At 41.5% G+C, this 9,702-nt stretch overlaps 1 protein-coding gene across 1 annotated transcript in view; it reads right to left on the reverse strand.

The window, feature by feature from the left end:
- The window catches only part of lamb2l (laminin, beta 2-like), a 47,947-nt gene extending 41,629 nt beyond the window's left edge, over nucleotides 1–6,318 (reverse strand). The window contains exon 1 of the mRNA XM_070910788.1: nucleotides 6,240–6,318. The gene's annotated coding sequence lies outside the window, so the exon portion shown is untranslated. The remainder of the gene's footprint in view (nucleotides 1–6,239) is intronic.
- Nucleotides 6,319–9,702: the final 3,384 nt, after the last annotated feature.

The following is a 9,702-nucleotide window of genomic DNA, read 5'->3' on the forward strand; positions in this document are numbered from 1 at the left end:
ATTATAGCAATAGGTTGGTGTAGACAACGTTTTTTTTTGATCAGAATGACTCACTTTTCCAGACGCCTGATTGAACGTTTGCGCTGCTCTGCAAAAATCAGCAGTCAAAGCAGTCATTAATTACTGTAACACACCTTGAAGCCACAATGAGTCTGAGTCTGAGTCTGTGTCTCTCTAAATTTAACAATCTGCACCATCTTGGCAACTAGTGCCCTACTTTTCAACATAGACATACAGTATGCCGAATGTTCAAATTTATAGTATTGTTTTCCTTACAATTACATGGAGCTATGAAAACGACACTTACAACTTGTACCAAAATTTTGTGAAACAATGAGGTTTAAATGATTCTTCATGGGGGTCTTACGGATAAGAAGGTGGCTTACTCCAATAGATTTACAAAACCCTTAAGAAACACTTATGGACTGAAAGCTACAGGGAAAGCATTGGCAGATACCAACAAATATAATACAAGTCCAAACAATTAACTCTCCACCAGTCAACAATTCAATCATCTCCTTGATTTGATGGAAAAAGACCACCCAAACACGCAAGCATTTTAGAGGGAACTAAAAGGTGTCAATCAAGGAAACAACTTCCCTTCAAACAACTTCCTAATCCGCCACATACATTGTCAGATCGTTGCCTGTGGAGCCAAAGGAAATCTCATAATACTGTCTGGATGTTTACTTTCTGCTGGCATCTTACTGTAAATGAAAGATTACCATCAAAGATAATATTCCTTTTCAGGTTTGCAGAGAGAGAGTTAAATCTCCCAGTGTGAGACGCACTGCAGATTTCCACTGCTATTGACCCAGACCTCAAACAAAGGCACACCTAATACCATCTACTGCTAGGCTTACTTAGTGTTTGTTCCACACCACCTATGTACACACACACACACACACAACCGAAAGTGTGTATAGCGCATTCCTGTTCATACACAACCAGTACAGTTTGGTTTAAGCCCTCTTATTCAACCCAACAACAACAACTACACTCTGTAACCGATCTGCTCTGAAATCAGCGATGTCGTTTAGGGTCTTAAGCAGTTGATCACAGAAATTAATCTTTAACTAAACTCAGACACGCCCGAGAGGCGGACAAAAAGCTAATGTGAGGGCATGACCAGACAGTAGCCAGTGAGGAGCCTTTAAGGTGATTAAATTCAGTGCAGACACACCAACCTACACAACCATCACATTCATGTTTGTACTAGAAAGCCAGAGAATCAGAAGGTGAGAGGTGGAGGTGAACGGCAGTTTGTGGCTCAGCATTACGTCCTGTGGAGAAGGAAAGTAATGTGCAGATTAGTCAGGCAGACCTTAAGCCCGAGGCCACACTCCAGGGAATCATTTCAGAAAAGGAAATTGTCATTGTCAGAGCTTTTATTCATTATTTAGAAAGGACGGAACTTGCTGGAAACTACTGTTTAGAGGTACATTTGTATGTGATACTCATACATCTGTCGTAGCCATAAACACACACAGTACCAGTGTGAGCTGTCTTACATTAAAGCAGGAGTTTCTTCCTCACTAGTTTCTGTGGAAAATTTAACCACCACCTTATTGAAATCCTGAGCTCTGACCAGATCAACAGATGTTAATATCTAGTTCTTCAGTCTATTGCGTGAACATTTTCCACCCATTACTCTATAATTCCTGCAGTTTGAGAGAAACAAAAACAACTCCTCATCCTTTATTCTTTGTTTGGATCTCCATTAGCTTTGAAGGTTGCAGCAGAGGGGCAATCAGTGCTTGGAGAAGTTTCCTGCCTACATAAAAGATAGGCAGGACATTTGGCTGACTTTTTCAATAACACATAAGGAAATTGCATTTCCTGTTATTGACGAGACAATCCGTGATACATGCCATCAGACATTTCTAGTATAAATGTCCCCTCTGTGTGTGTATGTGTGTGCAGGAGAGGGAAACAGACACACCTATAGAGAAACTGCGTTACATCCTGAGAGGTAATTGTCAATGATTGCAGCTCATCAGACTGACCGACAGACATTAAAAAAAGATTATCACATTGTGTGCAGAAACACAAGTTCTGTCACATGCTTTCATGACCTTAAGTGTTTTGTGTGTGTTTTGACGTTGTCAAATGAATACCAAAGTTTACAGCCACTCATCTACACAACATCTAACGGCTCTCAAATGTCAGGGTCAGTGAGAAACAGAGAGAGAAGACGAGAAAATTACAGAAGTTGGGATTTTATGAAAATGATGACACAAACAGAAAGGTCTTAGTTCAGTGACTGAGTTATGCACTAAACAAATATCATTTATCAAACAAACGGTATAGCAACAGTTGTCTGAAACACATTTTACCATCACTCTTCTTCCCTCTAATGATTTATGGGCGACCATAGACTGTATAAAAGAAGTGAACGTAGCCGTTGGTTTGTGGACTACTGTTTTGAAGCCTCAAGTTTGGCATTTTGGTTGTCGCCATCTTGGTTTTTTGGAACCTGAAATGACCACATTTGGACGAGAGGGTGGAGCTGGGAATCTGAGAACCCAAGGACACTATGCACGCCCATCTATACTGGCAACCTCGCTGCCCCTGGCTCCTAGTTACACAGTGCAACGTAGCTGCTAACAAAGTTAGCTTGTAAATGTACTTACTGGAAAGAATTAACAGCTGACTCCTCGAGTGTCTTTTAGTACAACCGAACGCCTCTATCCTGATTGACAGGTCGCTGTGGTAGCAACTTGTCAATCAGAAGGTAGCCCCGCCCTAAAGCATACCCAGCTTTATCGTCTATTTTACTCTAAATGGACCATAATTTACAAAATGAACATCATGCTGCATTGAAGAAGGCTTGAAAGTATTGATTGAGACCATAAACTCATCAGGAAAATGTTTACTGGGGTAATAAATCAAAAGAGAAGTAGGTTGGTGATTGTTTACTGCTGAGCGTTGACGCACTTGCATGGCCACTAGCTGGTGATGCGTTAGATTGTTGCAAGTACAATAATCATTAGCTGTAATACACTCTATTAGTCTGAGTTAAATCATTCCCCAGAGACATATCTTTTAGACAGGAAGAAGGGAGCAACAGAGACAGACATGAAAAGAGGCGTAGTACTAATCCGTCTCTCTTTGCTGCAAACAAGGGGTTGATTTATATCAGGGACATGATTATGAGCGTCTCAGCCTGCAGGGGCCCTGACAGAGGATCAGATATCAAAGACACACTGATGGAGCGCAAGGTGGCCGATTGCAGCAAGAAGTCTCTGGAAAGGCTTCCTGATCTATAGATGATTCTAGCGCAGAGACACGCACAAAGCACATCCTCTAACACACACACACATACACACACAATCCAACCTGACCTCTGCGTTTGTCCACCCACTCAGCCCAAATCACCAGTGACATTACAGCCGAAACATCTGAGAACTGCCATCACACGCAAAAGCATTAGTACCTCCATCATGTCAGCAGATGAGCTCTCACACCTGATGTTTACAGGACCACACCAGTGTTTACAGCTTACATTACTGTACTTCCCAGTTCATGTAAGTAGCCATCTGACCTGCCAAAGGGGCCCATTGGTTTCAGTTCATTTCAGTATACTATCAAAACTCACAGAGATGTCAAACTAGCTAAACACAGCTAATGCATCATAATGAAACACATGCCCGCACTGGTTTCCGTTAAAGTTACTTAATTTTAGAGTTTTAATATTGGTAAAATCGCTGAGTGATCTGTGAGTCCTTCCTGGTGGAGCATTCAAGTGCTAAAGAGAAAGTCTGATGACAGCGCTTCGCCATTAAGCGGACAGATAGCTTTTCATTCATGATGAATGCTAGTTGTATTGAATGGTCTACGAAACTTCAGAGTTTTAGCTACAGCAACATCACATACACACACCATTCCACTATGTCAAACTCAGATGTGCGCTATCATTGGATGATCAGGGTTGGAAGACTGACATAGTAGTTAGTAAAGTGTACCTAAAGTGTGCCTAAAGACAAAGTTATGTGTCCCCCCTAGCTAGAATGTGTTGTGGAGAAACGTGGTGTGCTTCACGGAGCAGACTGTCCAATCAGAACTACTTGTGTCGTACTAGCTGATCCGACACAGAACTACGTAGAAGAAATGAATATCTCCTCCATGGAAATTACTCCTACAATATAAGATTGTGTAAGTAGCGAAACATAATTACCGCGATGTATAAACGTGTGTGTTGGCCGGAAAATTTTAAGGTGGGTGTATCACCAGAACATATTTCATTTTAAAAATTATTAAACAATATTACAAAAGCTAAAATATGGCTGCAAGCTTTGGGAAATTACTGGCACTAACAGATGGTGTAAGCAGATTGAATTTATTTGGCTAAAACATGCAAAACCACTACGGTCCTTTAAGAAAACGTATTTACAGTATATATCATCACAATCACAATATCATCAAAACCAATACATTGGTCAATCTAAAGTCAACTGATGGCTAGAGGAAAGGCAACCACCAACCAGTGTGCCTCTCTCCCACATTGTCACATCTACCAGTTCTGAGCGACTCGTGGATCCTCTTAACCCTTCAGGTTAGAGTTGATCTCAGCAGCAGGGCTAGAGGCCAGGTCCTTGAGCTGATTAAAGCTAGACTAAGCCTACAAGGGACATGGGAACATGTGCCTCCAAACACACACGTCTAAATACCCTGACAGGCTGGTAAAAAAGAAATAAATGGCAATTTAACATTTTTGAATTCAATGGAAAATAGCAATAATTCTCAAGCTTTTCCTCATTTAACAGTAGTGTAAAAAATAACATTTTTCTAGGAACGTCCCTCACCTAAAAAGCACCAATTAGGCAAATATGCTTATCAAGGTTACACTTAGACATTTATTGGTACCTTGTGTGAGCTCAGAGGAACAAGTGTTGAAGATACATCACACCACTGTGGCAATGACGCTCTCTGTTCTTCACCTGCAGCAGAAATATGAACATCATTCATGTCGTTTTCAATGGTGAATCTGAGCTCTGCACCCCATTAATCTGTGCTGCTAGTTAATCTGGTAGGAATGTGTACAACAGTGTCAGAAATCTGCCTCCCAGCCATGAGTGACCCACTGGTGTCAGTGAGAGCGCAGGTCCACACACACACACACACTGCAAGTAAAAGTTTTCAACTCTTAACCTCAGAGTTTCTTTATCACAAGTAAGGCAGAGACAACTTTAGGCAGCTCAAAATTTTATTTTCTTACCCTTTTCTTTGATCTGGTCTGAAATGTGTCAGAAGTAGAAGAAGAAAATACTTTTCTTTGAATAATAATTTGTGTCTGATATGGTCTTTCCACAAGAAGTAAAAATGAACTAATAAAGAAAGTTCCACTCCTTCTCCCTCACTGATTCTACAAATACGCAAATATTTTTCTGTTTAAAAGTTTAACAGAATGTGTCCTATTTGACTGTTGATCCTCAGTGTACTGCATCACACTTGTGTAAGCTGCATATTGGATGACGATTGGCTTCCAAACTGCTCTTACAATTAAACTGATTTAAGTTTAGCACAAAGTGACTTTCTTCCTACAGCAGGTGAATGCAAAACAGCCTCCCAGTGTCTGCACACACGTCACTCTGCACAGTCAAACATCCAAGTGAAGTAACAGTAAGAAAAAGACATTTTTGAGGGGAGGGGGACTTTAAGCTGCACTTGTCATGTTGCATTTGTTGCTAAAAAAAACCCCACATACATATCCCTTGTGACTCATCCAGAGGCATTCAGTTTAATGAATCTCCTGCTGTCTGGCTAGCCAAACATGCAGGACATTTATAACAACTACCATATCCAAATAAGACCACTTCTGTTTTATTTTGGGTTTTTTTTTCAATAATATAACCATTTCATTACTTCTCTAAAGTCTGTGGCTATCTTATTTTTGGCAAACGTCTTGAAAATTGATACTCACCAACGCTTTCTTCTAATTTAGCTAAAAAAGAGCTCCACTAAATGCACATGACATCAAGCTAACAGCCATAAAGATAAATTAGCCTAGCATAAAAACACCACAAAGTCCGCTAAAGTCCCGCTAATAGGAATATTACAGTATGGGGAATATGCTACAGTTATAAGGTGCACACAGTATTAAACTCAGCAGACACTCGCTGCCCCTGTAGGACTATTATGGTAATAAACTGTAAGTTACAGTGGTGAGTTTGCGTTATTGGGTTTCAGGTGGTGAGAGAAATGTTAGCAAAGACGGAAGGATAAGATGGAGCGCTCACCTGCCCGGTAGTTTTCAGCGACTGTCCTCTCTGTCTGTCTCACACACACAAACTTTATCTCTCTCTTTCGCTTTCTCCCTCTCGTACACACACACACACACACACACACACACTCTCTCTCTCTCTCTCTCTCTCTCTGTCTCTCTCTCTCTCTCTCCCTCTCCCGCACAAGCCGTCCCGCAGCGACTGCACCGCCTGAATGAGCTCGGTGTCCGGTCTGCAGCGGCATAGTGGAGGGCTCGGCGGGGGTGGAGGTGGAGCCGGCAGCTTACACCGCTGTCCCGCGAAAAAACAGAAGCAGGTAGGACCCTTGACACAGTGCTGGACCCCACCCAGTCCTATCAGGTCGAGCCCACGGTTATAGGTAACGTTACACTTACCTGGAACTTGATTTTTATACTTTAATTAGTCATTGTAGGGGAAGCACAGGTGTAACTAATAACATTAATGACCCTGAAACTGAAGCAGCTAAATGGTCATCATTCATTTTTTATTATTTACACCCGTGACATGTCAGAAATGCTCTCTACTACACATGCTGTGCTCTCTCTCACTAGAGAAATGAATTCATCCATCAGCACTGACCTACATTGTGATCATGCATGTCTTTTCTTTCAATATACCCAGTGTTACAAACTGCTTTCATTAGAGGTTTCAAAGTATTACAAATTGGACTGAAATGTCAATAAACCTGATTTGAATTGAAAATGTTGAACCTCCTGGTAATTCCATATGTGCCATATTTCTAGAAGTTGTGTCATGGGCCTTGTGTGTTTACCTCGCGCGTGGGGATATAATTTAAAATGGAAAGTTGCAAATTTATCTTAATATGAAAATTCCTAATTGTCCGCGTCCCTGAGATTTTCAGTAATCCAGACTTCACATAAAGTTCTCAATGTGGAAACCACATGATGGTATTGTTTCTGTCCATGACAAGCCCATGTGATTGCAAATGTTACTTCTTTTGACCCATGTGATTCCTTCCCATATAAAAGTGTCAGTTCAGAAGTATGCTCTGAGAGGGGGACAGTATATCCCCTCTCATGGCGTGCATCCCTGTCTTGCTTCATGGGGGGGAAGATAGAGGGATAGCTCATCACTGACAGGATTTATACCACGGGAGTTATCAAGAGATGATGACAATCTCAGTCGCCAAGCTCATTATTTGGTGCCAGGCAAGTCAACAATGCATATCACATAACCCCAACCAGCAGCCGCCTAACACAAGGGCAGAATAGCTGTAAAGCACACTGAGTGAGTGCAGGTTGTGCAAGGTGAAGGCCAGGAATGGCTGGAATCCATAATTATCAGCAATTCAGTGCGGCAGTACTCTCCTGTAATACAAACATGAAAGTAAACAGCAAGGTCAAAAAACTGTATATTTGCTGTAGGTTGTAACTGAATATAGGCCTACTATACAGTACTGTGTACGCAAGCACCAAGGATAGTGATCAACAAAAACACAAAGGGGTGATTCAGAGAAAATAGAGATACACAGAAAAACTGACGGGCGAGGAACAGAAGTGAAGAAAGGAAGAAACTGTGACAGAGCAGCAGAGAAAGAGACAAAATAGATGGAAAAAATCAGAAATCAGAATCAGAATCAGAAACTGTTTATTGCCAAGTAACATACATTACAAGGAATTTGCCGAGGTCTGAAGGTGCTATTGTTTTGACAACAAATATGTAGAATATAAAAGGTAAAATAAGAATAAAAATAAAAAGATAAGATAAATAACAAACAGTGCAGGGTCCAAAATAAAGTAAAGTGTCCAGATAAGTGTCCAGTAGGGGGAGGGTGCGTTAATGTAACGCAGGGGGGACAGGGGTGATGTATGTTAATATAACGTATAACTTGTGTTTGTGTTCGGGGGGAGGGGGGTCAATGTAAATTTGTCAGGTTGACTGCAGAGGGGAAGAAACTGTTTTTGTGGCGTAAGGTTTTGGTCCTGATGGACCGCAGCCTCCTGCCAGAGGGGAGGGGGTCGAACAGATGGTGTCCGGGGTGGGAGGGGTCGGCAGCGAAAGAGAGAGAGGTGAGGAGCGCAGGCCGTAATTTGTCCAGAGCTATACTCTGGACGGGAAAACATCTGGAGGAGATTTTTTACTTTATTGCTACACACACTCAGAAAGCGAAAATGAACAGTTGAAAACCACGGTTACCCTCTTCTTTTCATTCTACACGTGCTTTCGTCCAATTTGCTATGTGCGTGTGTGTATGCATGTGTAGAACGCAAATGGAAATGATTGTCCCCCCATGTTTCTGTTAACTGGTCTCATTTGCTTCAATTCGTTTCATTCTCTGACGAGCTGCCAGCTGGCTGTTTATGCATCAATATCACCAGCTGTGAGTAATTCATACCCTCTTTTATAATGAAAACACTGGGAATAACAACGGTGAGTCAAGAAGAATGTAAATCAGCGCGGAGCTTATTTATTAATATTTCCAATTCAGCCATTACTTTCAATCATTTACTTTTAATCCCAGGCTGTTTATACTGAAGTTGTCATGCACTTGTGGTGTTAGTTAACAGCAATGTCCCCTCTAATGATGAATACATGTACAGCTACACGGCCGCTCATGGCTCCTCCTTGTGGAAAACCTGCCACCTGCTGCTAGTCGAGATTGAGTAAGAGAGGTTCCATGTGGTTCTTTGCATGTCACATAATGAGAAAGGAATAGAAGACCTTGCTGTCGGAGCAGTACGCAGGTGCATTACAGCCGCCTGCCTTTTGTGTGCCCTTTAAAAGTGACCTTAACACCTTAATAATAACACACTATGTCACATTGGGCATTATTGAGAAATATTTAAATTTAGATTTTTTTTCCCTTCATTTAACCTTGAAGGAACACCAACATGTTTGAGTATCAAACAATCATAGCCTGTCGACAAATGTTTTTTGAGATATTTCAGTCTGAAGTGGTATATATCCACGAACGACAGACCAGCATTGTTGGTTTCCCATTGCTTGTCAAATACTTTTGAGTAGAAACCAAATATAGAAGTCCAGGATGAGTGGAGGCTGGGACATGTCCAGAATTTGTGTGTAAGGGCGCCAGCTTGATTCTTACATTTGTTACACAAGCCATTATACTTAAGTGTGAATTCTGAGTGTGAAACGTGCCCTTATAGTGTTCTCAAAACATCCCCACAATGGAACCAAAAAAGTACTGTGCGTGGTATGTACACTACTTTCTGCTCAATCAACTATCCCATAATGCAATGTGTTGCATTTTATAGAAGTGAAAACAGTTCTTCACCCCTCAGTGATGACGCAAAATGATGTGTCGGCAATCTGGATTTACTGCTCACCATTGAGTAAATCGCTGAGTATCCATTATATAGAGAGTAATGATAGACTGGCGTAACAGAGGGCATAGCCCTTTCCGAAATGCTATGAGTTGAGACCTTGAGTAGATAGAGCACCTCAGTCAGGGAAAGAGCAGACAGCACATCAGGAT

The sequence above is a fragment of the Enoplosus armatus genome, chromosome 8 (genome assembly GCF_043641665.1).
Source record: "Enoplosus armatus isolate fEnoArm2 chromosome 8, fEnoArm2.hap1, whole genome shotgun sequence".
Lineage (NCBI taxonomy): Eukaryota > Metazoa > Chordata > Actinopteri > Centrarchiformes > Enoplosidae > Enoplosus > Enoplosus armatus.